Source organism: Crassostrea angulata, chromosome 6, assembly GCF_025612915.1.
Source record: "Crassostrea angulata isolate pt1a10 chromosome 6, ASM2561291v2, whole genome shotgun sequence".
Classification (NCBI taxonomy): Eukaryota; Metazoa; Mollusca; class Bivalvia; order Ostreida; family Ostreidae; genus Magallana; species Magallana angulata.
Window position 1 is genome coordinate 52,846,467 of NC_069116.1, and position 19,834 is coordinate 52,866,300.

The following is a 19,834-nucleotide window of genomic DNA, read 5'->3' on the forward strand; positions in this document are numbered from 1 at the left end:
AGATTACTTAATTCAGTAGTATTTTCCGTTGACAATAATTGTAACAGTTTATATACATATTTGGTTTATAAAAAAAACATTTTTTGATGTATAGTTTCCTATATACAGCAAGCATTTTTCTTTAAATAAAGTGATACTCATCTTCAACATCCAAATGACAACAGAAATTCTTTTCTTATCTACAAAAGTGTGCACAGTGACAATACTTTTCCCGGAACATCATTTACATAAATTAGGAAAAGCCTATAAAGGCCCAACTAGGTTCAAGTTAAAGTTCTTTATTCCAAGAGACAAATATCTCATAGGTTATACCACAGGGGCCAAGCCCGTTTTAACATTAATTTCAATGTAACCATAAATAAAGAAATTAATGTTAAAACGGGCTTGGCCCCTGTGGGTTATACATGTGAACATATACATATTAAATACAGAAGACATACAAAGTGTACATAATCAATTTGATTACAGATCCCTGGGGAACACCTGTTTCAAAGATATTAATGAGAGATTTTCCGTGAAACTAAAGTTCTGCAGCTACAAATGGATATGGTTTTTTTTTCATATTTATTTCGTTTTCCCTCTTAAAGTGCGCTAGCTCTTTGAACAGAAATTCACAAGAACAATTTTATTGCTTTATTTTTTAAAGATAAAAAAAATGGAACATACTGGGATTTTGGGTTGAAACTCTTGAAAAATACAACTAACGTTAACTAGTACAGTAACTCCATGTATAAAAATTATACATATATGCTTATGTACACAGGGTTAATTCCAACAGTCAGTTTGAACAATGACGATAGCGATAGATTGGACATTTAAAATATTGTATGTTGTGGATAGTTTACGGCATATATACTGGTATCTCATAATATCGCGGTACTTATTTTTTTCCCTAAGAAAAGATATACCAAAAATTATTATCGTTTACATATATGAATACAAGTAACGTTACACCAGCGCCTCTCATGATATCCAATTCTTTAATTCCGATTGCTCACCAACTGAGCTTAATGGAGCAAGTTTGAAATAAGAGTCTGTACCCTCTGACAACGGCAGTGAAGCTGGATAATGCAGTGTTTTCCTTAAACCTTTTCATTGGCGTTTATTGGTGCTAAAAGTCTCTGCTCAGTACTTTCGTAGTAGATTCAACTTTGCTAAACTATGAGCTCCGGGACCAGGGAGATACCAAAGGGTATGCAAAGTTTATACTGGAAATAGATATAATAATAAAAACTTTTATAATTTTCCTTTGAAGGGTACGTAAACTTGTCAAATTTTGTTAAAACAAGCTATATATAAAATATAGAAGTTTCATTTTTTTGTACGATGACCAGTGACGTATAACAGTTAAATACGTCACTGCAATGACTACTGACGGTAAAAAAAAAAAAGATTCCACAGAGATGGTCCTTTTTTGTCAAAATTAGAAAGAAAAGAAAGTCTTCCTTTATTTGAAAATGAAGTCTAAAAAAGTCAAATGATATGGAGAATCCCTTTTTTGTGTCACTCTATATTCTATTCACGAAATGATCAACTTGGTCATAAAATAACAATATCATTATTCTGACAACAGAGCATCATTCTACGCTAAGGATTCACTGTATGGTAATCATTTTCGGTCATAAAATTTTATATAAGTTAGTGTTTTTCACCTCTTCTTGGGCTTAGAGAACTCCTTGGATTTAAAAAAAAAAATCAGTTAAAAATGTTGAAAAATTATGTCTATTGTTCTAAATCAAACATGACCATATTAAAACTATTAAACGAAATTTTGTTCCATACATTAATAAATAAGAATTTGCAGAAAGTTTGTTAGTTTACTAAGGTAAAAATTCAGAAGAATTATTTTTTTTGCATAATTTTGAAATTGAACACAATGTAATTTACAAATTTATTTGGCATAAAATCTTCCAAGTTTGATATTGCAGGTAACAATAACTCTTACAGTATCTGTGTTTGTTCACAAGTGAAATTTAAACACATTAAAATCGATTATATACATGGGCAGTTAACTGCGGATAGTGTTTTCTGGAATTGATTAAAATACAGGTATGTATGAATTATACTTCGAAAGCCCCCCCCCCCCCCCCCCAAAAAAAGAAGAAAAAAAAAGAACCCAGCCCATGTTATTGTGGTCGATTCACCTTTGCTCACCCTAACCAACCACGCAACCTGTTTGTCTGCTAGTTTCATTGTAGTAGAGAAGACGATTTTGAATATTTTGAAGGAACTAATGTATCCATACTAATATGTTAGCCAAAATGAAGTGCAAAAGATCCTCATTGAAGAGAAATCATTTCTATGGTGGCATGGATCTGCCACCACTTGTCAGATAATTATATTGACTTGTCAGATGATTATGTCGACTTGTCAGATATTTATGTCAACTTGTCATATATTTTTGTTGACTTGTCAGAAAATTATCGTATTGAGTAGAAACTCAATAATTTGTTGTCAAAGCGTGTTATTGCCACTAATTGTCATGAACTTGTCATCATAATTATCTGACAAGCCGATATAAAGATATGAAAAGTTAATATAATTATCTGACAAGTCGACATAATGATCTGACAAGTTAACATAATTATTTGACAGAAAAAATAAAATAAAGAAAATTATTATTCATATTATATGTTTACTTGTCAGATAATGATGTTGACTTTTCAGATATTATGTCGACTTGTCAAATAATAATTTCGACTTGTCATATGATTATGTCGACTTGTCAAATAATAATGTCGACTTGTCAGATGATTATGTCGACTTGTCAGATCTTTATGTAGACTTGTCAGAAAAAATATGTCAACCGGATAGCACAAATTTGGCGTGGAAACGTTTTGGTGTTGACTTTTTCCAACACGTGAATAAGTGACAAGTCAACATAAAGATCTGACAAGTCAACATAATTATCTGACAAGTCGACAATAAGATCTGACAAGTCGACATGGCTATCTGACAAGTGGTGGCAGAACTATGCCACCATACATTCCAGTACTATGGTGGCATAGATCTGCCACCACTTGTCAGATGATTATGTCGACTTGTCAGATCTTGATGTCAACTTCTCAGATAATTATGTGGACTTGTCAGTTCTTTAAGTCGACTTGTTACTTATCCACGTGTTTAAAAATTTAACACTATAACCTTCCCACGCCCAATTTGTGCCATCAAGTTGAAATAATATTTTCTGACAAGTCGACATAAGGATCTGACAAGTTGACATTAGCATCTTTTAAGTCGACATAAATATTGGAGAAGTCGACATAATAATCTGACAAGTCGACACAATTATTTGACAAGTCGACATAATTTTTACAAGACAACATAACATCTGACAAGTCAACATCATTATCTGGCTTATAATATGAATGATAAATTTCTTTAAACTAGTGGCCATATCATTTTTTCTGTCAGATAACTATGTTAACTTGTCAGATTCTTATGTCGACTTGTCAGATATTATGATGACAAGTTAATGGCAGTTAGTGGCACTAGCACGCTTTAACAACAAAATATTGAGTTTCTAGTCAATATGGTTATTTTCTGACAAGTCAACATAAAGATCTGACAAGTTGACATAAATATCTGACAAGTCGACATAATCATCTGACAAGTCGACATAACTATCTGACAAGTGGTGGCAGATCTATGCCACCATACAGTACAGCAATGCTTAACCACCAAATTTTTCTCGTGACGAAGGCTCTTTGCCTTGTCATCGCGTAATTGGGTAGTTGAAATCTACCTTTTGGAGATGAATTCTGCCAGTAAATAACCGGATCAGCAACCGGTCTCCATCGCTCAACTGATGATGTACACGTAGATCTGACTTTGTTGTGTACATGCTTTGGTGAACGGTTGGAAGTAGTAATAAAGACCTATACACTCCCTTTGTTGTGTACATGCTTTGGTGAACGGTTGGAAGTAGTAATAAAGACCTATACACTCCATTCGTTTTAATTTTGTCCGCCTTATATATTCAGAGAAAAATCTAAATAACTTTCGTATGAGTATTTTTAAACTTATGTGTGTCGCAAATTTATTAGATAACAATTTTCAGAAAGTTAGTTAGTTTCATGAGGTTAAAATTCATAAGAAGCATTTTATTGCATACTTTTGAAACTGAACACAATGTAATTTACTATTTTGTGGGCATAAAATCTCAAAGTTTGATATTGCAAGTAACAATAACTCATGCAATATCTGTTTAACTTGTGAAATTTAAATCCATTTAAATCGAACATACTGTACATGGGTAGTTATCTGCAAAAAGTGTCCTATGGAATTGATTAAAATACAGGTATGAATATATAGCAATTGAAATCATTTTAGTTTTCTGCAAACTGTTATTTAATTAATTTGACACATAAATAGGGCCAGGGACCTTTACATGGAGTAAATACACATGAAAGAATCGCCATCAAATATTCACCACATTAAGGAAAACAACAGAAAGCAGAAGGCCAATAAAAGAGATCATTATTTAGATCATGTACATGAAAATGATTTATTTATTTCATAAATGTTCTACACGAAGACAGAAACTATATTGCATCAAAATCGGCAATGGTTTGACGTGTATGATCAAATCATTTTTCTTTGAAAGTTTAAAAATAGGTGTAGATATTGACACACCTCACAGCCTACTCAATATTCAGGGTCATGAACCCTGGGGAGCATTCATTATTGTCCCCAAGAGAGACAACTCTTGAAAACGTGCATTAACTATAGTCCGTTTCTTAATCTTACTAAAATAAATAAATTGAGAAAAGTTTTCAAAGTATTTTAATTATAAATAATACATATAACAATGAGTAAAAGGCATGAAAGAAGTACATTCATTTATCAAATATAGTAGGCTGGTACATGTACCTGGTGAATATTAAATGTATATTGCTTGTAGGTACATGTATAAATCTACACAACTACATTCAATTAATACACTGTGTTATGTAAACTGAAAAAAAAATACACAGGTTGTAAGATATTTTTTTTTAAATGAATTTTCTTAAAATGAAAAATAAATTAATGAAATTGCATATATCATTCTAAAAAAATCATAATACTAATTTTGAAAGTCAAATACTGAGTTAAAAGAAAGATAATTAAATATTCTTTGTTTTGTAAACAAAGCGCGAGTCTTGTTATTATTTACATATGTGTTTTATTGGTGTAAGTTTCATTCAAATGTTGCTTTTTTCTATTAATAATATCATTAATATCATTTATGATCACATCGAATCAGTATGGTAATTTCATACTTTATATTATTTGTTAACAAACATAAGACTCGAGCTTTGTTTACATAACAATAAATTCTTACCCCTGTATCTATCTTATAACTTGACTTCTAACATTCAAATTGTGGTCAATCATTCAAAATGTGCAAGTAAATCAATTTATGCATAAAGAAATTGAAAACAAAATTTTGATCTAAAATCGTGTCCAAGTCCCTTTAAAAAAAAACTTGTATAAAATAGTAAGGCTAAATTCCAATTTTAAAAAAATAGCTTTTTCCAAAAATGTTATGTAACATGTATATGAATATGTAATATAAAAACATATGTTAGATGGATGGGTAGGAAAAATACGAATTAAGTGCACTCGATAAAACGTTTGCTGGTATTCATTATGTGAACACAATTCATCCAGTAACATTTAAAGTTATGCCACATAAATAAGAATGTTATGAATGATGTGTATAGAACAAATTCTTCTGTGGTTGGCTCCATAAATCTTGAAAAGATGGTGTGAGTTGGTAAAAAGGCAGAATAAGGTTCCATTCTAATCCTCATGCATTCCATTCAAGGAATATTCATTAATGTCATGGTCTGGAAACTAAAATAGAATAAACATAAAGTGTTAAGAGAATTACATGTAATTTTTGCAAACATTGTGCACTCATCAAATACTTACATGTATATATTCAATGAAGTTATTCATGGAATGTGCAATTACTAACAATGTAATCTTTTCTAATATTGTACATACATGTATTACATCATTTTGCCACTAATTTTAAACCCAGCTGACAGTTTCTTTTTGTTATATATACAGCGTCAAAAGATAGTTGCATCATGTGCATGTACTTTCAGTAATTTTAAAATCCATAAAAACATTTCAGTACTACAAAACACTTTAAATCTGTCAAATTATTTTACAAATGAAATATGTACTAATATACCAGTAAGTCACAAGTGATATATACTTTTTAAAGCAGTACAATGTATCACTTATATGACAACATCAGGAAACATCAGGAAACCTGGCTCAATCAATTCTGGATACACATGATAAATTTAATGAATGTGTAACTTCAATGGTGTAACTTCAAAGATATTTAGATATCCAGTGGACAGAAAGATTGTCTGTATGAGTTTCAACTATCAACATTCTATGTACACCAAAATATGATTGCGTCAATAACAAAAACTAATCTGAAAAACATATTTCCAGCATAAGAAATTCATGGGATTTCTGCAAATCCCATTTTCTCAGAGAGTGTAAAACACATCTCTTAAAGTTTATAATATTTTCAAACTCCTGGTATTCCTTTCAGAGGTTCCCACCCCTTAAAATACAGATAATCAAGTAGCGGCAGATCTGTAGTTCTCTGGTTGAAAAAATTCGGATAGTCTATCTGAATTTTTTCAACCAGAGAGCTACAGATCTGCAGCTAATAATCAAGCAGATTTGCAACAAGATGCCCATATAAACCTTTCCCTTTTACACAAGACATTGTAGCTATTTAGATGACCTTGCCTGGCTCTCAATCAGCTTAAACCAAATATATCTACATATGGAAAACAAGTTGTAAGTTTATTACATGACAAAGAAGTACCTTCTGGGCTTCAGCAGACTTGACTGGGTCATTAGCAATATCAAATTGACAATATTTTCTATATTCCTGATCTTCAGATCATCTGGAAGCCGCAGGTAAACCTGTAGATTAGAAGAAAAAAGATACACTAGCTATCATTACAAAGCTAAATGCTGTCATTATCAAACAAAAGGGTGTGTCCTAGATTACACTTTTTTATGGGCACATGCAGTATCTGAGACATGGTCAAAACATTACCATGATAACAGCTATAACAACTCATTAAGTGGGAAATGACATATAACTATAAAATTTGTAATGGCTTTTCATACTCTCTCTCTCTCTCTCTCTCTCTCTCTCTCCATGAATCTCTCTTAACATCTTTGTCAGCAATATTTCTAGTGCAATGTGGCATTATTGAAATATATATATGGTTCATGGAAGCTAGGCAATCAATAACAATTACATGTACGGTACACTGTAATTACACACACTCTCTCTCTCTCTCTCTTTCTCTCTCTCTCTCTCTGAGTCTACTATCTCTATCTCATACCCTCAATCGTATAATGTTATATTTACATAACAAATGCAGACCCTTGATTTATAAACACTCTCATCGTTAATAGATAAATAAGACATAAAGTTAACAGTTAGAATGAGATACAGGTATCAAAACCACATGTACAGTGTACATTGTGCGTGTCGAGGAAATTCTGTATGGAAATGACTGAAAGCATGATTGACACACACTCAATATTCTAGGAAAAACATACAATATTTTTTTAACGTATGCTACGTAAACATATGTGTAAAAACTGACTATAATACACCTGCATACACATTTTATACTAAAACATGTCTTTCAAGTCACATTTCACAACAACCATTAATTATCGACATTTTTGTAACACTTGTACTAGACTTAATGCATTGTAGGCTTTTAAAAGAGTTTTTGAGTAGTTTAACAATGTAAGTAAGTATGTTCTTACCGACGAATGACTACTCCTTAGCACGTTTTAGATTATTGACAAAATCGAGGATTGCTGTTCAGCTGAACAAAATTTAAAGAGATAAGGCTAATCACCCCAAACTTCGACTTCACGTTAATAAACAATTGTTCTGCAACTTTAAATAATTTAAAAGCTTGCCAATATAAGAAACAAAAACTTTTACTTACTTTTTCCATCTAAACTCCTCTCTCGATTTTCACGAGTAGGAGACTGGTCTCGTTAAAATCCCGAGATATACGAAGTTTTGACTTTCTCGGGTTTTTTCATTCTTTCTTGAATATAAAAACCAGAAAGGTTCCGATTATGCTAATAAGGCTGTGAGGTGTGATTGAGGTAGGTAAACAAAATAAATTGGCAAACTGGTACAAGAAGGTAGGTTCCGTTGGTCAAGATAAATGAGAAAAAGGTATGCAGGAAAATTTAGATTTCAATGCCAAAATATCGTTTATTTCCAAGCTTCCAAAATTTTGAAAGCAAATTAAAATGAAGTGCAGTAGTCTCTCCTTTTAGAGGATATGCGCCACGATATCAGTAATCAACTGCTCAAAGTTTACCGATGGTGAAGGAGATTTGCAAAGTCTCTTCAACTACGGTCAACTACAAGGGCTGACGACGGAAGTCTTGACACAAGTCCTGCCGGTAAGTTTCCCGTACCGGTTGCCGGTCAAATGACACGCCCGACGTCTTGTGCGCTGATGCAAGTTGCGCAATCAGACATCGTACGAACTGTCACATGTGAGAGCAAGATTTAAGCACTCCGATAAGTGGGGTTGGTCTACCATATATATGAAAATCAAAATGAAAGTACATAACTATGAAGTATTTTTCAACCGTTTTCGTCAAAGATGAATGAATTTCTTTCTTTTCAAACAATTATGATTTCTTTTGAATAAACATTCTAAGAGATTCTTTTATTGCATACTTTTGAGACGGAAATTAATAAAATTACTGATACTTGAGTCGAATATCTCTTAAACATTTACATGAAAGTAACGACAACTCGTAACAAGTACAGCTAAGGAATCAAATTCTATTATAAATCAAACAAGGCATAATATCCCTTGCATGCAGGCCCTGTAAAAGAACCCATTCCCAAAAAGGGTCATTTAAGCCCTGTCAAATGCCCCTCGTCTGTACCTTACTGTGGCTGGTATCTCCTTTTGACAAAATTGAAGGGTGTTCGGAACTTTTAAAGGCAAGTGTTTTAAAGCTTAAGATGCAAGCCATTACTTTCAATCGTTAACTTCGTTTAAATTAACACACATAAACCACAAACAGGATATCGGGGTCATTATAAACTTCCGAAACATGAATTGGCACATCTAAAGGGGGTGGAACAGGAAAAATGTACAATTCAATTGACATTTTACGTTCATGAAAAGAGTAATAAATTTGACTTCATTCGACTAGTATTGCATCTGCACACTAACGCCAGAGAGGCCATACAGAGTGCAATAATAATTTGGAGATGTCTTGGATGAAAATAAAATTTCAACCAAACGTCGGAAAAAATGCCATGAGTGCTGTGAAGAGTTCAAAACACTTGACCAGATATGAATAAATGCATGTATTTGCAGAGAATATTATTGAACATGTTTCGGCAATACAAATGTATTTTGAGTTTCTACCCTGGTAGATGTCAAACAAATTTAGGCAGCTGTCTCTCTAATGACACACTTTTTCAAATAGCGATGAGACTAGTACTTTCGCTATACACCCCCATATTGAGAAACATAATAAAACTGTATCTTTTTATAAAATTCATTAGCAAAACTTCTGTAAGGTATCCATACTTGAAAACGAGATTACATAATTGCTTAATGGAACGACTTTGAGTCAAATGAACTGATCAATCATTAACTCCTAACACGCAACAGATATAAGAATGGGTTTGCAGTGCATCGCGTTTTAATAATCAAAATTAGGCTTGAACTTCCGGTTAGATTAACCTAGAATTCCCAGACTGCATATAAAGCATATGAACGTTTATCTATCATATATGCAAAATATTAGTTGCTAAACACCTTTTTTTACAATATATGACATCATTGCATGTACACAGTTTAGATTAAAAGAAACTTTTACAACTCCGAGTAACTATAATTAAGCTATAGGTTAACCCTTTTTTCCTGAATGGTTTTCTGATTTGGTAGATTAATATTACCAGTATAAAAGGTTTCTACAATTTATACTTATTGAAACAATACCAAAGGATTCTTAGTAAACAATGTCATGTTAATTTATAATGATTTTTTTTTATCATTCTTCTGGTTCAGGATCGCCCACTTGAAATAAATCGCTGGGACTGAATGATGAGCAAAAAGTCTGTCTGTTGCTTTATTCACACATTTGTATGATCGTTGAAGTGCAAAGAGTAAGATTTTCACAGGTCTCAGTATATTGTAATACATTTACATGTACTTAGCCATAACATTGTTGTTGTGGATAAATCATTATGCATCCTAATATTAATTTTCCCACATTCACATTTAAGTGGCCTCGATGGTTTAGGTCAATTTTAGACTATAATGGTCTCATTTAGAAGAAGATGAGCTGTATATGAAGATATAGGAATATCAATATAATTTTTAGAATTTTTCTTTACTAAATAAAAGTTTATTGTAGCTTACATACTTTATAGTTTAAACACCATTTCTAAAAATTGTCGGTAGATATGATGGTTAATTCGTTGACCATCCAGCCTCCTTAACATGTAACCCTCGGCACACAAGTTTATTAGAACTCCGTTAATTTTAAGATAACAAAATCCAAGTTCCTTACATTTTAATGTAAACGGGGTTTACAAGACAGTATATATGCCATTGTGAAAGTTACTTTTGGTATTAGAAGCAGCTTTGTATGGAGTGATACATTGAGTGTGCTGATTTCACACAATTCAACTGACATGTAGCATAGCGCTATATGCCGAGAATGAACACGGTTAAATTTTTTTAACTGGTATCTTGGATGACTTTGGAATTCCGTCAACCAATGATGACTGTGACAATGAGACTTACGAAAGTATTTTTGAATTCAAAGTAGTTGTTTTTTTTTATCATGATTTAACTAATATTTTCGGAAATCATTGCATATTCCTTTGGCAAACGACAAACATCTTTTTTTTTAAACTTGTATAATCATTAAATAAAGTATAATAAATTTGTTTTCGTTCCAAGAGAAGTATTAGAATGGGAGAATAGGGGGAATGATTGGATAAAGAAGTATGTGTACTAGTACAGCGACAAAGATAAGGATTTACGTGACATATTTTTATCAATATCATTTTGTAATATTCTCTACCAGAAAGGCTTGCTCTGTTGTTTTAGTCCAAATATTATAGAAGAGTTATCGTTACTTCCAAGTCAATATTTCAGAAATTTTCATCACAAATTTCATGAATCAGATTAATTTCATTCATTCATGTAACAGTATGCGATAAAATTATGTATTCGTAATTTCCTCAAAAGAGTTAACAATCTCTTGGAAAGAAAAAAATCTATATACCTATGACATAAACTTGTTTAGAAAACACTTCACAGTTATCTCTTTTTCTCTTGCGTTGAATTTATAAGTTTCGTCGATCACTCTCACTCGGTGTCTATACACCTTTCTCTCTGCATCTGAGCGTTCACCGAACTGGCATCTGTTCACAGGATGGTTGATACGCCATATGCACGGCAACCGGTGAAAAAACCCGGCAGGATCTGTGTCAAGCCTTTGATTAACACCAGCTTGAATTTACTTTAGTGGAAGTGACACTGCCTTGCAAATCTCTGTAGCACCTGTAAATAAGCAGTTGATTATTGTCATTGTTACACCGAATCTCTTTAATGAGAGATTATTGCACTTCATTTTTAGTAAGTTAAATTTGATTAACCTTTATTTTATTGAAAGCTTTTAAAAATGCAATATTTTTCATTAGTTTAATTTTCATTACCAACATACATGTATCTCATTGCTCAACGTTTCCCATATGCTTGTACCAGTTTTCTGCTAACTCATGTTGTTTCAAGACAATTACAATCTTACTTTTCAATGTTGAAGTCCTAACTGAATCATCTGAGCTAATATATCCGTAATTGTACACATAAATGTTCTTTAGAAAAGAAATATGCAGGCACATTTTCAACATTCAGAAATATTAAAAATACTATACATTTTTGTTTGACACGAGTACTTAATCCCATGTTTCTGCTGTTTCAAATTCAAATGGTGTAAAACGCGAGGATCGAAATTTTGTTGTAAATACATATAGTTTATATCAACTAAGATTTTAAATGCCGTTAGGGATCCTTTTCTGAAGTTTACGCGGAAAATAATTCTTCCCATTAATCTTGAATTAAAGTATCAATTTGTTTGAATTTTGATGTATCGTGGAAAACAGTTGTAATAGGGGTTTATTTTGAAAAGAATGAGAAAACATTATTTTTCAACAGTTTGATTTCTTTGATTGCCTGTAAAATATATAAGTACAACATGTGTTGTAGAATTGGAAAAGAGGAGGAAAAACCGCAAGAAATATGTAATCATATAAAACTAACTTTTTTCTCTGAGGTTTACAAATCATTGTCACAAAGGAGTTTTGCAATCATTTTAAAACGTATAAGAAGCAATTTATAATTCATATTATAGGTAAATTGATACATAACTTATATATATATATATATATATATATATATATATATATATATATATATATATATATATATATATATCTATACATATCTTCTCTATATCTGTTTTGTTATATAAATAAGTGCCAACAGGTCCACATACCAGGTGTGGTCGCTGTTTTGCTAACATGGGGCATAAGAGACTTGTAGTTAGTGAATTTGGCCCTACATGTTAGCATAGGCAATATATTTTTGAACAAACCATTTTCATTATCTATTAGTCAATGATTTCTTTTGTTTTTTTCAAATATTTTCTTACTTAATTACAAGACTTATATTTCGTCAAATACTCTGTATGAAAATGTCCATGTCTACTTATATTAAAAAAAATCCAATACATTTATGTGAATAATTATGTAGTAAATATTTTTGTTATTGTTTGAGAATAAATGTCAATTTAAAACAAAAATATATCCATTTTGATTCGTATATCTCATTTTCTGGAAAAGAATACCGGTAGAATACGAAATTGATTCCGCAAAATGAAGTGCAATAGTCTCTCATTTAAGAGGCATTGTACTCAGATGACAATGCGCAACTACACGAATTTCACCAGTGGCACAGGAGACTTCGTGAAACGATGTCTCTTCCACCTCTGTTTTAGTTGCGGCAGTTGAGAATCGTCATCTTGGCACAAGTCCTGGCGGTTTGATTGTACCGTACCGGTTGCCGGACATCTGAACATGGATCTGGGTTTGCTCGAAACGATATGTTACTTGCGCAGTTTGTCATCGTTGCGAATAAACCAAGATACACGTTCAGATGTATACACATCAATTATTCGCTCTTAATCTATCCTTTTAATCTATTGCAAATTATGAGCGGTATAATATTAAGATTTTTAAAAACGATCGGTCTTTTTCATTAAATCTGCTCGTATTCTTCAATGTATGTCTGGCCAATGAAGAAATAAAACATGAAAAATAATTTTATTGCATAATATTGATATTTGAAACATATGAATGTATCTATAAATTAATTAAAAACCTTTTAAACATTTGTTGTTAGGAACGATAACTGGTCAGGTTGACACACGTGTAATATACTGATAAGGTAAATTAACTTGGTTTTTAACGACTAGATTGATAACGATGTCGGTGTTTGAAATTCGATCCTTGCAATTGTTTACTTACTTCTATTTTTTTCTTTATACTAATAGGAAACTGTAGAATTTTAGTTCTGTTTTGGTCCTTCGTGAATTCATTCCACAGCCACCTTTTTTTTTCGAAAGATTAACGCTGTATAAGCACGACGCATACTAACCCGAGGAAGAACGCTAGCTAAATAATTATAAATTTGACATAAACCCAATCCTATCAACAATCCTTTTGGTTCATGCATCTGGAGGATTTTAATTTATCATTTCCTTTCAATTCCTTGTGTATGAGCTATTCAAACGCTAGAGAAAATAATTTTGAATGCATCATGTTCCATTGACAAACGACAACCGCCAAATTATTTTTATCAACTTTGAATCGTTTATAATATTCGCTTACTACATCTGCAATTATTTCCATTAAAAATGTAATGATGGGATAAGAGAAAGAAATGGAAATGAGTGTTGTTTTCTCTGTGCCATTGTTGAGAAAACATGTCGGTTAAGAAATGTAGAGAATTTCATATCAATTTATTTTTTAATCATTTTCAAATTATTCTTTTTTTCAAAGTGAACACTTAAAAGTTTGTTAAGTGTAATCATTTTGACTGATATCGAGTTTAAGGCTCCATGATACCTTGCTTGCACTAACAATTTTTTCCCACTTTTTTCTGAATATTCACTTTTAAAAAAATCACATAAAATAATTAAATGCATTAAATCAGTATTTTTACTCTGATATCATTTTTCAAAAAGATGGTTGATATGTCAATCGAATGATATTGTGTGTCAAGCAACCTTCAAGTTAAATTATTTTATCCGTGCAAAATGAAGTGTAAGAGTCTCACTTCGTCGCATTTACAACATGGCGGTAAAGATCGAACTGCCGTTTATTTCAACAGTGCAGAAGAAGACTTCGCGTGACAAGGTCCTCTCATACACCTTATATTCGACCAGTTGAAATTCGCCACCATGGAGTACATCCGATCAGTGATCAACCGCACCGAACCCGGTCACGTGCTTCACGTTCACTTGCATGAACGGGCACATGTTGAGAGCGAGGTTTTCACACTCCATTCAGATAAACGTTATCTTTCTTATATATACTCTACAGAGTATTACACAGCTCTACATTGGTGTTTTAAAAATGTACTTGATGCCTTATATTCATTTGGTATTTTTTCTTACATTTGATTGCTTAATAAATAAAAATATCGTAAAACAATATTTCTTGCTAAATTTTGAATTTGTTTATTAATGAATTTACAATGATTTTTTATTTGAAACTTTGCTAAGATAAAACATTAATAACGATAACTTGTACGGGATAGCAAGTCAGCTCGAACAGTCAGTGTGTAGAAATGAGCAAGGCTTATCAGCATTTTTAGTTGCATTATAAGTGTCCGGCGCCAAGAGCATTGATTCATTGTAAAAGTGTATATACTAGCGCTGCACCTGTTCACCAAGTAAAAGAAGAAAAAGAAAAAAACCCACAAAATTGTATCCTAGAGAGTGATGTCAATATACATGTAATATACGCGTCGGCTGACAATGGTTTTCTCGGGGTGTCAATTTCAACAGTTACCCTCCCAACCAGGCACTATTTATTTTATTATACTGAATGTCTTATTTTTTAAAGAAAATTATACTGCTTTTATATAGAAATGGAGCGAATTCTACGGCGAAGCGTACGCGCATAATTTACGCGCATGTAACAATTCGTTGTGTTACCCGTTGCCAAGTGTGTTGCTAACGCTGAGGGTAATAGAAAGGATTACCAACTGCGTCTAAACCAATCAGATTTCAGTATTTAACATGAAAGTATAATAAAAAGAATTAATGAATCACAGATAACATGTGACCAAGACTTTTATCCTCTGTTGATACAATGAACACAAACATATTGGTCTTCATCGATTTCAAGAATTGTTTTACATATGTTTAGAAATATACAAACCATCTGAAATTTTAAAAAAACAACTCAATTTGAGTAAATTCATTGTTTATTTGAAATATGATTTCTATATAAAGAAAATTGGTAATTAGTGAACAGCTGAAAAACAGAAAATTAACAACATTTTTGGGTAATTGACGCTAGGTATTGCATGTTTTGAGAATTTATGAAAGTTTGTTTTTTAAGAAGTTCCAAAATACAGAACTTGATCAGTATTATACTTGTCAAAAAGGGGTCACTATCCAGTAGACATGCAGCATTGTTTCAACATTGATATTGGGTGACGTCAAAGACTAGATAAACATATTAATATAAATTGTATCGTAGTATTATTTTTATTTCTTATAAACAATACATTATATTGGGTGAAAACTTAGAACTTTTAATTAGTTCATTGTATTTTGAGTTTTGTCCTGTCATTTTATTTTGGAGTCAAAACAAATATGCAGCTTTCTTAATATTTTGACACTTTTTTAAAATAGCAATGAGACCAATTATATTTAAGCTATACATCCCAATCTCAGAAAACATATTGTAAGATACTAAATATATTGATTTGACTGTATCGTTATACAAAATTTATTTGCAAAACAAAACTTTTCTAAGATATTCATGCTTGAAAATGAGTTTATTTTCAGCCTTGCTGAATGCATTTGATTCAAATGATTAAATCAGCTGGTGGCTCTTAACATGCAACAGAAATTAGAATGGGCTTGCAATGCATTTCGTTCTAATATTTAAAATGAGGGTCGAACTGCCGTTTAAACTAACGGGAGGTTCTAGACCGGAAATAAGGTATATATAACATATATGTATCATGTATGCAAAATATATCAGTTGTTATAGACCTATTTCACAATCTAACATCGTAACATGCACACAATTAAGATTTTAAAAAAATTTACAACTCCGACCAGCTATATAGCCTTTTTTTCTAAATGATTTAGATTGTTAGTTTAATATTCCCAGTATTCAAGATTTTGTAATAAGGACTTATTGAAACAAAACCAAAGGGAAGGTCTATTAAATAAGCATTGCATAATAATGTTTTGAAAGATACAGTAACTGCAGCGATGTGTGCTTACAAATTGAGTAACGCGCGTTAGCGTTGCCTTGTCTTCAAATGTGATTTATACCTTAAAATTCCTTAGTTATCCTAGAGGGAAAGTTCATATCAATGGAAGAGCCACTGTAGCAGCCACAGCGTGAACTTTGATTTTCTTTGTGACGTTGCAGTTTTCAGGCCATTTTAACCTTTGAGTACCCTGTGTGTGTTACACTGTTATAACTGCCGAAGCTTTCAACACACTTTACAAGCAAAACATATGTGGAATGTAAATACTTTTAATGTCCTTTCTTAATAATTCGTCAGGTTGGGGATCGCCTGCTTGCAATAAATCGCTGGAACTGAATAATATGCAAAAATTTGTCTGTTGTTTTATGCACACAATTGTATGATCATTGAAGTGTAAATAAAGTGTAAGATTTTTACAAGTTCGAGAACAAGTTGATATATTTACATGTATGTAGCCATAAGATTGTTGTTGTGCATAAATCATTATGCATCCTGTATCATTTTGACCACATTTACATTTAAAGGGGTATTGTCACGATTTTGGTCAAATTTTTTTCTCTCCAATTTTAATGTTTACAATGCCACAGGACGTCATTTTTAATAGTGAACAAAAAATTGAGTGTCATTTGTTGAGTTATAAGGGAGTTACAGAGCATACAATTCTTTGCTATGTAAACAAAGCGTTGTTTACATTTCGTATATTGAAGTGCAAATTCCATTTTTACACCTAAATGAATGTGTTATATGTTAGGAACGGTTTTTTATGCTTAAAATGAATAAGAGGATTGACAAATTGGCTAGAAAAAGATTTTTACTGGTATATTGAACTTATATATTAAACAAAAACAGGGCACGAGCCTTGTTTACATGACAAAGAATTGTGAGCCCTGTATCTTGCTTATAACTCTACGACTGACTCTCAAATTTTATTTGATCATTAGAAATGCCCTCCTAAAGCATTGTAAATGATTAAAACAGAAAAATAGAATTTGACCAAACTCGTGACCATGCCGCTTTAAGAAGGCTCGATGGTCGAGGTCATTTTTAGAATTTTAGCTTAAAGTAGCTTACATAGTTTATAGTTTCAACATTATTTCTAAAAATTGACGGTAGATCTGTTGGTTAACTCGTTGACCATCCAGCCTCCTTAACATGTAACTCCTGGAACACAAGTTTATTAGAACTCCGTTAATTTGAAGATAACAAAATTCCAGGTTCCTTACATTTCAGTATAAAATAGTTTGACAGGATAGTAAATATGCTATTATGAATGATTTTAACTTACGTTTGGTCTAAGAGGCAGTTATATTGGACACACTGGGTGTGCTGATTTCACAAGTTGCAACTGTCATGTAGCATAGCGGTATATGCCGAGAATGAACACGATTAAATCTTTTGAAATGGAATCTATGATGACTTTGGAATTTCATAAACCAATGATGACTGTGACAATGAGACTCATGAAAGTATTTTTGAATTTAATGTAGTCGTTTTTTTATCACGATTTAATTTAATTTAATAAGTATTTTATTCAAGTATATAAATACATTGAAATGGATTGAACAGCAGGCACAATGCCTATTTATGTTCTCTCCTGTAGTCAAGGTATAATATGAGTAATTATATAATTATATAATATATATATATATATACATATATATTGCCATGGAATTTTGTATAATAGATTAATATTGTAAATAGTATTGGAAGGAGGTACAATGCAAAAAAATAAACAAAACAAATAGCTCATGATAGGAAAATGAAAATAAAAAAAATAGAAAAATAATGGTTAATTGCTAAGGTTGGAAATAAAAAAGTATATGTAATGTAGGGAAAAAATGAGAAAGAAAAGAAAAAACATGTAATAAAAACAAAACAAAAATTAATAACAGAGTAGAAAAAAATGGAAAGTTTGGGGGGATGGGGTGGGAGGGGGAGGGGGAGAACAAATAAGCAATAGAAAATGAAAAGAAAGGAGTGTAAGGAAAGTCAGTGGTACCCATTTTGATACATTTTTTATACAATGTGTACATTTTTACCTATGCATTTACTTAAATCTGTTTGTACTTTTTATGTAAAAATGAATTTTATCAAATAATAGTAAGTTATTTTGAAATGTTAGTTTATCACTTCCAAAAAGTAGATTCTTAATTGTGATTGGTATGGAATTGTCGTTCATATAATCAAATAGAGATTTTCTTTGGGAGGCATATGATGGACAGTGTAAGAAATAATGTTTAGAGTCTTCCACTTCAAGAAAGCACTTCTGACATAGTGGAGAAGCAATAAGGTGGTGTGAATAAAGGTCAGCATTTAAGTTACTACTGTTATTTCTCAACTGACAATGCCAAATATTTTCTAATCTTTTGCCATGGTTAAATAATTTATGCATATACAGTTTTTTACTATTAATATTTGTGAGGCTGTTCTTAAATGCTGAAACTGTAGTTATATTTTTTGTATTTATCACGATTTAACTAATGTTTTCGGAAATCATTGCATATTCCGTTAGCAAACGACACACATCTTTTAATAAACTTGTATTATCATTAAATAAAGTATAATAAATTTGTTTTCGTTCCAAGAGAAGTATTAGAATAGGAGAATAGGGGGAATGATTGGATAAAGAAGTATGTGTACTAGTACAGCGACATAGATAAGGATTTACGTGACATATTTTTATCAATATTATTTTGTAATATTCTCTACCAGAAAGGCCTGCTCTGTTGTTTTAGTACAAGTGTTATAAAAGAGTTATCGTTACTTCCAAGTCAATATTAAAGAAATTTTCATCTCAAATTTCATGAATTAGATTAATTTCATTCCTAACAGTATGCAATAAAATTATGCATTCGTAATTTCCTCAAAAGAGTTAACAATCGTTTGGAAAGAAAAGAATCTATATACCTATATATAGCAGTTGATCATTGTCATTGTTACATCGATTCTCTTTAATGAGAGATTATTGCACTTCATTTTTAGTAAGTTAAATTTAATTAACCTTTTAAAAATGCGATATTTTTTGATTAGTTTAATTTTCATTACCAACGTACATGTATCTCATTGCTCAACGTTTTCTATATGCGTGTACCAGTTTTCTGCTAACTCATCAGTCATGTCGTTTCAATTACAATCTTAATTTTCAATGTTAGTCTTCACTGAATCATCTGAGCTAATATATTCGTAATTGTACATATAAATGTTCT

The 19,834-nt window shown here is 31.6% G+C and overlaps 1 long non-coding RNA gene across 1 annotated transcript; it reads right to left on the reverse strand.

The window, feature by feature from the left end:
• Positions 1 to 4,841: 4,841 nt before the first annotated feature.
• Positions 4,842 to 7,871, reverse strand: LOC128190614 (uncharacterized). The gene is made up of 3 exons (XR_008244368.1): positions 7,810 to 7,871; positions 6,842 to 6,942; positions 4,842 to 5,838 (listed from the first exon to the last, which is right to left on the reverse strand). It is a non-coding gene; the product is annotated as an uncharacterized LOC128190614 (long non-coding RNA).
• Between the last annotated feature and the right edge of the window lie 11,963 nt (positions 7,872 to 19,834).